This window comes from Microtus oregoni, unplaced genomic scaffold (assembly GCF_018167655.1).
Source record: "Microtus oregoni isolate MIOR12 unplaced genomic scaffold, Mior012 000031F_ref0000149, whole genome shotgun sequence".
NCBI lineage: Eukaryota > Metazoa > Chordata > Mammalia > Rodentia > Cricetidae > Microtus > Microtus oregoni.
In genome coordinates this window covers 18,162,871-18,170,470 of record NW_024543090.1, presented here as the reverse complement: position 1 = coordinate 18,170,470, position 7,600 = coordinate 18,162,871, and positions in this window count along the sequence as shown.

Sequence of the window (7,600 nt, the reverse complement as noted above, 5' to 3'; positions counted from 1 at the left end):
GACCCTGTTTCTAGAGGAGATCCACTAAGTAGAGGACATATCTTCCTAAAGCACCCTGGGCAAGACTACGCATTTTATAGCATTCCACATCTCTAGTTGAAGGACTGAAGGTCCGAAGGGCCAAGCTGTCCCTCATGTGCAAGGCTTTCTATGAGAACTTACTGCACTGGTCTCAGAGCTGCTTTTGTTTGGGCTTGCCTTCTCTTTCCTGGTACATGAGGGGGCGCGTCTTAAGGTGAAATATGAATAGGTTTGAGAAGGTTTGGTTCCTACACTGATCATGGTTCAAACAGAAGCTATGTCATGCTTTCAGGTCTATATGGTCTGCTTAGCATGTGCTATGACATCCCTTTAACAATTTACTGATATTCTATGTGTGACTGGGTGGTCTAGGAATTCAGTTCACATGGAAACTTCAGCCCTATGTAGATCAAAGCTCCCAACTGATGAATCTCTCCTCCAAATGTGGGTTTTTCCCTCCTGGAAAGGAAATTTAAGGCAGTATAGGTGTCACAATGCAGCTAAAAGTTATTTCTGGAACCTTTGCTTTCTTTTGTTATGGCTTTAATGATGGCACGATCACCCCTCTGACCCATGTGCCAGGCCTGAGCAGGTGTGCAGATGGTCTGAAGGCTCAGGAGATGGGGCTTCTATGGCAGATGGCAATGCCTTGTCATGGTTCCAGCTACAGTTTGAACATTCTGTTCTTCCTCCGACACGCATCATCCCTTCTGGTGGCAACCTCACTTGGATGTGACTGTTCCCAGCTGGGATTTTGATGTTGGAGTTGCCCTGGTGTCTGGCACCAACGGAGATATATTGGTTTCATTTCTATCCTAGAGATATCAGGGGCCTATTGGGCTTCAGTGAATGCTTTGTCATATTGATTTTACAAATAAAAGCTGCAGAGACCACTTAATGTAATTGAATTCCACCAAGATTACCCAGCAGCAGTGTTACTCACCTTGCACCAACATCTCACCAGTGACAGTTATTCTCGTGGCAGGGAGTTCTAGAGCCCAGTGCATCGAACTGTTTTGTACAGAAAGTCGTTAGAGGTCAAGCGAGTTGAGAAAATGATGCTCCCATTCACTCCTCATCCTGGAGCCGATACCTTTTAAAGGCAGTTTAAAAATAAAAATTATTATTATTTTTTTTTTAGTTAAGACACAATAGGTTTCATTACCACGTTCCCGTACGCACATCCTTATCCCTTGCTCTCATCCCTTCTCCATCCTTCTCCCTCCTTTCACTCGTTCCCCTCCATCACCCGAATGATCCCATTTTTGCTCTTATGCCAAATGCATGTTGATTTCAATCTAAACTCTGTGTATGAGAGGAATACGAGTGTGTGGTGCTTTGTGTTCCTTCTCCCTTTACTTTTTCTTGTACACCGTCTTCTCTTTAGATCTCCCTTTCCCTTTATCCCCTCTTCTTTGTTCATGTCCCATATACATATCTGCTTATATCATGGTTCTACATAGAGAAAACATGGTGTGTTATCTTTCTGAGTCTGGCTTATCTGTGTAATTTGGGGACCTCCGGTCCCCTCCTATTTCCTGAAAACACACTTTCATTCTTCTCCATGGCTGAATGAGACTCGGTTGTATAGATATACTGCATTCTCTGTGTCTATTCAGCCGCTTGTAGGCATCCAGGCTGGTTCCGATTTTGGTTATTGCGCGTATAGCATGGCAATAAATGCAAACACATAATCATGTCTGTGTTAGGCGGACTTAATTCCTTGTGCTTAGTTCCTACCTTAATTCAACCCTTGTCTTTGCTTAAGGGCTTTCTTCACACTCTGGAAGCTTCTGGGATCCCTCTTAGTACAAGCTGGAAATGCAGGAAAGTTTAAATCCTTACGACGGCCCCCAAATCTTGGACAATGCTTAGTGTTCTACCCTCCAAGGGAACATCCTGAAGCCACCTCCTGGTTTGCAGAAGATTGCCAACGGAGCTCAGGACCTGTTGCTTACAGCAGTAACTTCAGCAACATGACCTCTTCCCATGGCTGGAGATGCCTGGAAGCCCTGCGATTTCCTCTCAGCCCACTAGTAGTGGTCTCCACACTACCTCCAGGTCTCTCTCCATCCTGGCCAGCAGGATCTCTCTGTCCTCTGAAGGCTGTCTGTCTTTGTTTCTCTCTCTATACATACATACCACTGGCACCACCATGTTCCTTTTGAAGATCCGCTCTCTAGGCACCCCTTAGGAAGGAAGATGAGTTGGGACCCACAAGGCATGCCGGTGGCACAAACCCAGGAGACTGAGCACGGCACGAGAAAGATGATAGTGACCATGGTGGACCCATGGTCTCAGGTCAGTCTTGACAAATGGCCATCTGAGAGATCTGTTCCATGATAACGATATTCTTCATAAAAAAGTAACCCCCAAACCTGGGCTTTTAGACAATGTCTCCAGAACTGTAAATAGTTGCAATAAAAGCACCAAAACAACAGCAACAACCCCCTCCCCACACGTGGAACCTGCATGGTTCATCTGTGAGCTGTGTCAGGCCCATAGCTCACCAGCTTTCTAGATCTGATTTGAGACAAGCAAACAAACAAAAAAAAACCTTCCAAACCCAATGCCACTTCTATTTTTTGGCCCTAGAGCCCATTGCTGGCTACCTTTTTGTCTTGGCTGACATTTAATTGACACCCACCATCTCTTCAGGGCTCAGCTACTCGCTACTGAAAGGATAGGCTGGCCAACCTAATGGATGTATTCACCTGATGGGAACTGCCCGTGGGTATTGCCTTCCTTCTCAGCCAGAGTGAGATATTGGGGTACAGATGTTAGCAGGGCCTTGAGCTGTCGGGTGAGTCACGAGGCCATTGAACTGACAGATGCTTCTGTCACCTGCTCATAGCAACCATTGCTTTCAGTTCTAGCACCGTGGAAGGCCATTTCCCCCTTCCTGAAGCCGACAGAAGCTTCTGTTGTTGACTGGGACCATGATTCATGGTTCATATACCTGGCAATTGGTTTCACTTGGCATTTTCTACTGTTGCCTGGACACCAAATTTAATATTCTTTGGGTGTATATGTGGGCTGGGCACCAAATTTAACATTCACTGTGTGTGTGTATACGCGTGTGAGCATGTATATCTGTATGTGTCCCTGTGGATGTCATAGTACAACCTCAGGGGTTGTGTCAGTTATTCTTTGTTGCTGAGATAAAGCACCATGACCAAAGCAATTTCTAGGAGGAAGAACAAATTGGGTTCTTGGCTCCAGAAGAAAGTCCTTAAGGGTGGAGGAGGCAGGGCCACAGGCGGTAAGAGCTCGAAACTGTTAAGACACATTTCCACTCACGCACACACAGCAGAGAAAGCAAACCAGAAGTGGGAGGAGGCCACTGGCCCTCAAAACTCACCCCTACTGACGTACTTCCTCCATCAAGACTATACTTCCTTCACGTTCCATAATCTCCCCAAACAGTGCCACCTACTAGTGATGAAGGACTCAAATACCGGAGCATATGGGAGACAGTTCCTTTTCAGATGACCCAACGGGTCTTTCCTCAGGAGTTGTTCTCAGTGTTTTTGTTTTGAGACAAGGCCTCTGACTGGCCTGGGATTCACCGATTTACCTAGGCTGGCTATGCATGAACCCAGGGATCCTGCTGAATCTGTTGCCTAACTTTGGGATTATGTAACACTCAACAATGTCACCGTGCTCAACTTCTTAATGTAGATCTGGGGGACCAGCTCTGGAACTCATGCTCGAGAACAAGCACATTAAGACTGGGCTGTCTGCCCCTATTTAGCATTCATATATATAAACAAATTATATATATAAACAAATTATATGTATATTCTCTCTCTCTTTCTACACACACACACACACACACACACACACACATTTTTCTGTGCCTTATGTGAGCCAGTATGAGTCCACGTGCACCAAGTGTGTGCAGAGCCTGTGGAAACCAAAAAAGAGGGTAGACATATCTCCTGGAAGTGGAGTTATAAGCTGTTGCGAACTGCCATATGGGTGCCGGGTACCAAACTGGGTCCTCTCCCAGAGCAGTAAACATCCGCCCTTCAGCCATCTCTCCTTAATTTAACATTCTTAATGACATTCCCCTAGGTGTTAAGAACGCTTAAAGGAAAGCTTTAGGTCCCCACAGAGACAAAGCAGCCAGGAAGTCTTGGTCGTGATAGGTAGTCAGCATCTCGGCCAACTGCCGTTAACCTCTTGCACTAGCAAGACTCGAAAGGAGAGCCTGAGATGGCATTTCCCGCAAGATCTGCAAGCCATCTGATCTCTCACAGGTTTTGGACTTTGGACCAGGAAAGCACACGACTCCGCCTTCCACTGAGGGTGGCTTTCTAGACCCAGAGTAAGTACGGCCTGAACCAGTGAGTTTGATTTCTCCCGGGGGAGGTGGGCTGTGAATGGCGGCAGAACCACCCGGAGCTTTTCTCAGCAGTGAGAAAGTTTCCATTCTTCGAGCTGAGACCATTTCTTAGGGAGCTCGCGCCACTGTGTGGAGGAAATGGGTACAACCGCCTTTAAGTTGCATAACAAGCATCTGCCTTTCCCGTCTTCTTTCTCTTCTATTTCTTACATCCCTTCTGAGTCACTGCGGAGAAACTTAGTGATAAAAATAAGTTTTGCAGCAGTGCTATATACTGCCGAGCTCGCGAGGATCTTTTTCCTCTACAAAATGCCTGACCGAACTGCAGGAAGATAACGGCGGAAGAGACCCGTGGCATTTGAGTATCTGCGCATAAGACACCCTGCAAATCACAGGCACCCTGTGCATTGTCCACAGGGCTTTTCTGTGGAGGATGACGGTTTTGACTGTCACTTAGGCTACCTTCTGACCTCTGTTGCCTAAGGGATACAGGGTGAGTCAGTGGAAAAGAAGAGAAATCAAATCTGGTTCCAGAACACAGAAGAATTTGAGCAAACCTCAAACGACGCGGAGCCTTTCCTGCTTCATAAAGAAGGAGCAGGGGGAAGAAAAGGAGAGTGTGGACAAGCCCATCAGACTGTAGCTCATGTTTAGGGAGTATGTGGGAGGGTCAGGCAAGACTGAGAAATGGAGGCCTTCCGTATGCAGCAGGTTCTGCTGGAGGGCCCCACTTGCCTCTCTCAAAGACCCCCCTCACCCCGTGCTTCTGTCTTGGAGACAGGGCCTCACTCTCTAGCCCAGGCTTGCCTGAAACTCACAATGCAGTCCAGGCTGTCCTCCAACTCCTGATAATTCTCCTGCCTCAGGCTCTTGCACCACAGCCTCCCGGGTACCTTCAGTCTTTTCAAAACTGTTTGACGTGTGATGTTGGGAGTTGATCTCAAATTAGTGGAGGTGCAAGGAGCCACTGCTTGTCGCACACCGTTCAGCATCTGACAAAGCACTGCTCATCGTTCCTGCCTTCTTTGGAGGCCTCCCCAGCCCTCAAGGAAGGGGTTTTACAAGTATTTACAACAGTACACACTGCACTAGAAATCTGGGGAATAAAAAAAAAAATTGAGGCACTTATATCTCCCTTTAATGAGGTGCTTAAGTGATAAAAAAAAAATGTACGAAAAGGGCTGGAAATGTCCGCCAGGTATGGAGGACCTGGACCTGGTTCCTACCACTGAATAAAACCTGGAGTCCTGGAGGTGGGTGGGTGGGGTGGCTGGGGGCGGTGGAGAAGGAGTATCAAAAATTCAAGGTCTTCCTTGACTAAATAGTGACTTTGATGCTAGCCTGTGCTGTATGAGACCATGTCTGCCTGAAACAACAACAAAACAATTAAAAAAGAAAGCCTTCCCCATGCCTAGTCTGGCTCCCACAGACGTAGATCTTATTGGCATATCTGAACGTTCCCATAGGTTAGGTTAGCTTCTTGTGACTGGAAATGGGTTGGTGATGACCTGGAGGGATGTTTAGGGACACAGTACAAGGCTCTTCTCTGCAGGAGGCTGTTTTTTGTTTTTGTTTTTTTTTGAACTAGGTAAGACAAAATGCTACTGGGCTACTGATGGGAGATGCAGCTTCCAGATCCCACAAACTTCTAGGCAGCTGGGGGGTGGGGGGGGTGGGTGGGGAAGAGACCATGAAACAGTGCTAGATCTCGGTGGACATCTGGAGAGCTTGTGTATTTTGTGCGATACCAAAAATTATGTAAATCCAATCATTTGAATTAAAATTTCTTTTTGAAAAAAAAAAACATGGAATCCAAGGATACAATCTAGGAAAAAAAATCACTTCAAGAGAATTTAAATTTTAACACTAGCCTTCCCTTCTACCTCACAGTTAAACTCTGGTGGACTGTTCTGGAAGGAGAAGCCTCTGACATCTCTTTCAGTTCTATGATTCCATGGCTTGTCTCAGAGTCTCTCTGGCATCTACGTTATCTATAAATACAACCAAAGACTGCAATTTTTCTGTACAGACATAGGTAAACACCCCTTTTCCTTGGAAATGCTACAGTCTCTCCCTGGCTGGACATCTGGTCTACCTATCTTCAGAAGAACTAGAGAGTTTAGGAGCCAAGTTGTAGGTAGAGTGAGAGCCCAGAATTTCAAGCCAAAAACCTTGGAATTCAATGTAATTTATTTCTAGAAAAAGGCTTGCTTATAAATTGGGCATAATGACATTTATCACGGGAGATTGCATTTAATGCAATGCTGCTTGATGCACAAGAAACAGAACATTGTCTGGCGTGTAACTGGTGACCATGAACATCACATCTGCTGCGAGGGGCTGCTTCATAGACAGCATTAGGACTGCAGGAACACCTCACTGATGTATCAGAATGAAGTCGGATCACTCAGCTTCAGCTTCCCAGGCAAGATCTCGTGTACCCCAGGCTGGCCTTAAACTCACACTGTAGCCCAGGATTTCCTTGATATCCTTGATCCTCCCGCCTCTATCTCCCGTGTACTTAAATCACAGGTGAGCGCTGCTACACCAGGATCCCAACTTTGGTTTTTCTATGTGGAAAAAATAATCTGAGAGGAAGAAGTGAACGCTCTGGGCAGAAGCCTCGGTTCCAATTTTCCCATATGTGGAGGGAAAGGAAAGAAGCTTCACTGAGTACGAGGAGCTGATTCAGTGGGAGGAGTCATTTTTCTGTCCCCTGTCTCCTCAAAACGAGAGAGCTTTCTGTTTATCTTACTGCATGCAGAGTTATCAAAGCAGCAAGTCCTACTTTAAGGTGCACGTAAGCTTAACGTCAGGGGGAGGGCGGGGGTCTGCTCAGGGCACACAGTCTGTGGATTAGAGCGATTCTAACTCTAGGTATTGACGGGTACTTTATCGCTTGCACCCTTGGCTTTCTAGTCTACAGACCATCCTTTGAAAATCACCATAGGAACAAGAGGGCGACAGAGTTCCGTGTGCCTGGGAACAGTGCCATCTACTGTTCACACAGAATACCTGCAGCTGTGCGCCAATTCAAGGGCCTCCCAGCTGCCAGGGCTCAGACGTGCTACCCAGCTGCCTGCTGTGATGGAGACACCATTTGGAAAGGCAGTGTCTAGGTCTCAGGAATAAAATGCTGCAGAGACCAGCTAGCCAGCAGATGCAGCTCTCTGGTCATGTTGTACGTAGCCTCTGTTTTGTTTTTTGTTTTTTTTTTTTTCCTGTGCATGT